Source organism: Pteronotus mesoamericanus, unplaced genomic scaffold, assembly GCF_021234165.1.
Source record: "Pteronotus mesoamericanus isolate MK-2021 breed Mesoamerican mustached bat unplaced genomic scaffold, CSHL_Meso_final scaffold_174, whole genome shotgun sequence".
Classification (NCBI taxonomy): domain Eukaryota; kingdom Metazoa; phylum Chordata; class Mammalia; order Chiroptera; family Mormoopidae; genus Pteronotus; species Pteronotus mesoamericanus.
The window spans coordinates 10138073-10143624 of record NW_026555309.1 but is presented as its reverse complement, the minus strand read 5'-3'; the positions used below and the strand labels follow the sequence as shown (position 1 = coordinate 10143624).

The window sequence follows — 5552 nt, the reverse complement described above, 5'->3', positions numbered from 1 at the left end:
ACATACATAAACCTGGAGTTTAGGAGAGAGGTTGAGGGGTAGGGGAGGTGTTCTTGAGCGTCTTTGGCATGTAGGACATTGACTCTATTTTCATGATTTGAGTTAGATTTTTGTTCACGTGCTCTAGAACATTTATGCTCAAACCAAACAAGTAAGAATTCAGTAGCTTTTCTGTCTATTTCGCTTTTAGGAACACCATGATTAACTAGCCAACACCACAGGTCTGTGAGATTCGGACTCTTCTGATTTCTGCTTTGACTCTACTGTCCATTCCAGGGGTCACCCCTACCTTGCGTTTGGAGATTGAGTGCCACCACTCTAATTATTCCCATTGCATTTAGGTTTTATAGTTGCGTGGCTATGAGTCACACTGTAAGGTGTGGCCTATAGAAAAGACCAATAATGGAACTCTTCAAGGATAAAGGGGTTCCCTCACAAATTTATTTCTTAAAGTCTTGGTGAAAGGAATCTCTTTGGAACACTCCTAGTGTGGGCGAGTATGTCTTAAATGATAAATCTCTAACATTCCGATCCCAGGTGGCCCATTTCCTCTACATTAAACCAAAGGAGGCTCATGAAGGGAACCAAAATTCTGCCACCCTGAAGCTGCTCTTCTGATATGATTTTCTTTTTAATCCTTAACATTTTATTGTCACATAATAAAGCAAAATGTGATACTTAGAACTGGCCCTTTCTCTTATCTCCTCCCAGTTCAAAATGCATGCATCTCTTAAAAGGCCGCATTCTCTTTGATCTACAGTTTGGCTCAATGAAGTTAAGCCTCAGCACAATCTTCTTTGTGGTTTGAGCCTATTTTGAGGAAACTTGGCTTAGTCTGCCCACCACAGCCACTCTGCTTCCTGCCATAGCACCGCTTGCCCAGCACATACAGAGACTCCTTGCCCTTCTTGTACTGTGCCACTCTGTGGGGTTGATGCTTGCCACACTTCTTATAGAAAGTCCGGCGGGTTTTAGGAACCTTTGCCATGCTTGCAAGAGTGCTATTGGCATGGAAAGAAGACAAGATACTGATTTTAAGCTGTTTATTAAAAAACAAGACTCAGAGGGAGCCTTTGACTCCCACACCCCCCCGACCTTTCCTGCCCAAGAGATTCAGACAGAGAAACCTGCTTCAGGAAGGAGAGTTTAAAATGTCACCTTAGCCTAATTTGAATTAAGTATAGTAAACAAAAGGGCTTCAGGAGGGGGTCTGTTAGCTTAGTAGTCCCTGTGTCCCACTGCTTCTGAGTTGCCCAGCAAGGATTTTTCTGCCATGTAAGTTCTGCTCTTCTTCAGCTACCTACCTGTTAGTTGCCCATTCTCACTTCTGAAATCGAATACCTTGTTCTCCACTTTTCTCTTTTGTCCAAAAATGCCTTATATACCCAACGTTGCCTCACTGTCTTTGGATTTTTATATTTTATGAATTCCCCATGCATGAATTACAACTTTGATTTTCTCTTGTTAATCTGTCTCTGTTAATTTGATTATTAGCCCAGACAGAGGAACTTAGAAGGTGGGCAGAGAGGTATTAATATGTTTTAGCCCCCACATCGGACATTTCCAGCTTGCGAACAGTGGGCCATCTTTCGGTCCAGGTCTCAGCCAACCAACCCAACCAACCATTAGAGCCTTTTTGAACTCCCAAAGCTGCACATTAAATGCAGAATTTCTGCTTACCGAGTTCATATCAAATTTGGCCTGATCCAACTTTATGTTCTTTCCACTATTATCTAATACCTTTAGTATCCATTCCCACACATGTTCCCCAGATTTCTGCCTTTATAAGTGTAGAAAACTCAAATAGTTATTTTTGGAGTGGAGTATACCTCGTAATGGGTCACACTGTGTACCTCACTTTTAGGGGCCTGCTGGGACTTGAGTCTGATCATAGGTCTAGAAGCAAAGATGGGTGGTGAGGGAGGGAAGTCTTGAGGAGAATCAGCGTTATCCTGCATGGCAGCGTCTTCTGGGGAAGCCGTCACTGTTTTCTCAGGCGTGCAGGATTAATCCCCTCAAACAGAGGCGCAGAGGCCTGTATCACTGGGGGTGAGGATGTGCGACCCCTGGAGGTGGGGAGAACTCTTCTGTTGGCAAAGAAGGCTCCTCAGAATTTAGGGGCCCAGGGTCCCCAGCTTCATCAGAGTCTCCTCACATGCCCCATCCCACCTTACAGGATCCCATCCTTTACTAATCAATGCCTTCCCTTTAATAGTAGGCATCCTGCAAGGCTGGGAGTTCAAGTTTTGTTGTAATTCATCCTTCACAGGGTAAGGTTCTGCATTTGATTTTTTGCAATTTTCGCCTCGCGGCTGCAGAATTTAAATCTCTCCATCAGGGCGCTCATAATGTTCGTAGGTCATTTGTGTGCGTGTTGAGCTGGGAATTCGAATCTCTGACCTCATTCTTTTCTTTTACTTCTTTGTCTAGCAACATTAGGAGCAACTAATACATGTTATTATATTCCTTATTTCCCCAGAAATGTTTGAAAGTATCATATGTAGAATCACTTAACTCCTTGCTTCTTCTCTCTTTCTTTTCCTTATTTCTTAGAATTGGTTGATCAGGAGTTTCCAGTGCAGATATTTTGCATATCTCCATAAATACTGCATCATACAATGGATTAATGCTCTCTTTACTACTAGAAATAGGTTCAAATTACTTTAAATCTAATCAGATTAAACTGCCAATCCAGAAACCCCAGAACCCCTTCAGAAAATTCATCCTTAAAATTCTGTTCAGGGTTAGTTAGGTATTGTTTAAGAAGGTTGAAGCTTTTCTCAAAGCACCTTTTCCTTCTGAGACCTCACCAGAATGCCCTTGAAAGGTCTGTTCATGGTGAGGCAGGATAGTAAGAAGCTAGGAAAATTCCTTGGCAAGTGGAATGGGGAAACTGAGACATACAGCTAAACAAACTGGCCAAGCAATTTATAGCCAGATACAGAAGGCAGAAAGCCCCCGGTGCCTGCCAATGGGCAAAACTGGTGCTGGGCCTCATTCCCAGGCATTTTCTCCCCTGGCATATAGCTGATTATGTGGTTTAGACTCCCTAAGCTTTCCTCCCTCAAGATAACATCTAGGCCTCAGTTGTGTTTCAGCTCCTGGCCCAGAGAAACAGCCAAACCAGGTGGGCCATGCCAAGACCAGGTACAATGACGAATGCCCCCCTGCCCTGGTGTGCACCTATCTGTGGAGACCACAGTCCTGTAAAAGCACAGCTGGAAAAGCTGATGAATATTCTATTGAAATATCCCCTAAAATCCTCACCTTTGAAAAGCAGATAAAACCCCTCAAGACAAAGAAGCCAGTGCTGCCCTCCTTGGGGCACCCCCACTGGAATCTCCATTTTGAGTGAATTTTCTTTCTCCTAAACTCTAAGGGTCCCCATGAGACTTGCAACCAGGGGAGCAACGGGCAGCAGCAGCTTGTCCCGTGCTAACCCTCTGAACCTGTCCCCACGGTCCCCTCTGACTTTCCAGTGAGCTGACTGCAACCTGCTTTGGCTTATTTCTTTCCCACAGTGTTTCCTGAGAGCAAAAGCAGCTTCGCCTAGTCTCTCTCCTGCTGTTGCTCCTTTTCTAGGCCCTTCCTTGCTTCACTGTCCCCAGCTTTAATGAACATACTCTCAAAATCACTTGGACTTGTGTTGTGAAATCTTTCCTGTATGCAATCAAGAACCCGTGCAACTACAGGCTGGCCTGAGGCTCTCCTGCTCTGGGCCAGGTCCCCTTTTGGGTAACAATGGCAATGTAAATTTTTCTAGCATGTGCCTCAGAACTCTCCCAGTCTCCACCCATTACCCTGTTCCAAAGCTGTTCCCACATTTTTAGGTATTTCAGCAGCAACTCATTTCTTAGGTTTAGTCCATTAATATCTGTCTCAGTCTGTTCAAACTGCTATAACAAAATACAACAGATATTTATCTCTGTTTATAAACAACATGTAATTGTTTCTTACAGTTCTGGAGGCTGGGAAGTCCAAGAATGAGGTGCTGCCATCAAGTAGGAGTCAATTCCTGGTTCATAGATGGTCATTTTTTGCTGTGTTTTTACACAGTGGAAAAATAAGGGAGCTCTCTGAGAATTTTTTTTTTTTTGCTTAAAAAAAAAATCCTCACCCAAGGCTATGTTTATTGACTTTAGAGAGAGAGGGAGGGAGGGGGGACAGAGAGAGAAAGAGATATAAAAGTGAGAGAGAAACATTGATCAGTTGCCTCCTGTATGTACCCCAACAGGAGCCTGAACCCACAATCTAGTTATGAGCTCTGAATGGGAATTGAACTCACGACCTTTTGGTGTATGGGACACCAAAACTGAGCCACCTGGCCACAGCTCTTATCCTCTTTCTCGCCCTTTTTCCTTCTCTCTTTCTTTCTTCTTTTCTTTTCTCTTTCCTTTTCCCTCCCTCTCTCTCCCTCTCTCCTTCTCTCTTTTTCTTTCTTCCTTTCTTCCTTTCTTTCTTTCTTCCTTTCCCTCCCTCCCTCCCTTTCTTTTTTGAGACTTCATTTTTGTAAGGTCACTAATCCCATTCCTAAAGGCTTTGTCTTCTTGACCTAATAACCTCTCAGAGGCTCTGTCTCCTAATACCTTCACATTGGGGATTAGTTTTAAACATGAATTTTGGGAGGACGGGACATTCAGTCTGTAGGGGAAGCTAAGATCAAAACCTCTAAAGAGCAGAGCTGAATTTCTTTTTAACTTTCAGGGCTAAGGAAACAAAGACCCAGGAAGCTGTGGGTCACACTCAAGGAAAAGGTTATATTCAGAGGCAAAATGAGTCTTAATAAGACCGGAATTCCTTCATGAGCCAGTTCATTTTTTGAATGAATTGAGGCAATCAGGTATCTGAAGTCTCTACTCTTCTTTTATACACAATATCCATTGTAGGATTTCTTGACATACTAAGAAGTAGTAATATGTGACGGATAATTATGTGAAAAAACAAATAATAGAAAAAGACCAATAGATGGTAAGGCTCTGAAGTCACTAGACAAGAATTTTAATATAACTGTGGAAAATTTTTATATACTACTCATGGTGATACATAGAGCAAGCAGGAAAATCTGTAAGAATGGAGAAGTTATGAACAAAATAATGAATCAACTTGTATTAATTGACATATATGAAATAGTAGACCCACAACTGCAGAATGTACATTCTTTCAAGGGATTATGGAACATTTACTAGAAGAGATCTCATGCAACACCATAAAGCAAATCTCAATAAATTTAATCATGTGAAGTGGGGAACTCAGAAATCACTTTCATTAAAATTCCCAAGTGTTTGGAAATTAACTGACACACTTCTAAATAATTCACTAAACACACACAGACAAAATCACAATAAGAAAGAGAAAATATTTTGACTAAATAATAATGACAATACTATATATCAAAATTCATGGAATGAAGCTAAGGTGGTGCTCAGAGCAAAATTTTAGCTCTAAATGCATGTGTTAGAAAAGCAGAAAGGTTTAAAAACACTCTAAGCTTTCACCTTATTAAGTTAAAGAGGAGTAAAGAATACCCAAAGAAAGTGGAAGGCAGAAAATAA

At 41.9% G+C, this 5552-nt stretch overlaps 1 pseudogene; it reads right to left on the bottom strand.

Annotated features, from left to right (window-relative positions):
- Nucleotides 1–678: 678 nt before the first annotated feature.
- On the bottom strand, nt 679–995 carry LOC129084128 (60S ribosomal protein L36a-like; annotated as a pseudogene).
- Between the last annotated feature and the right edge of the window lie 4557 nt (nt 996–5552).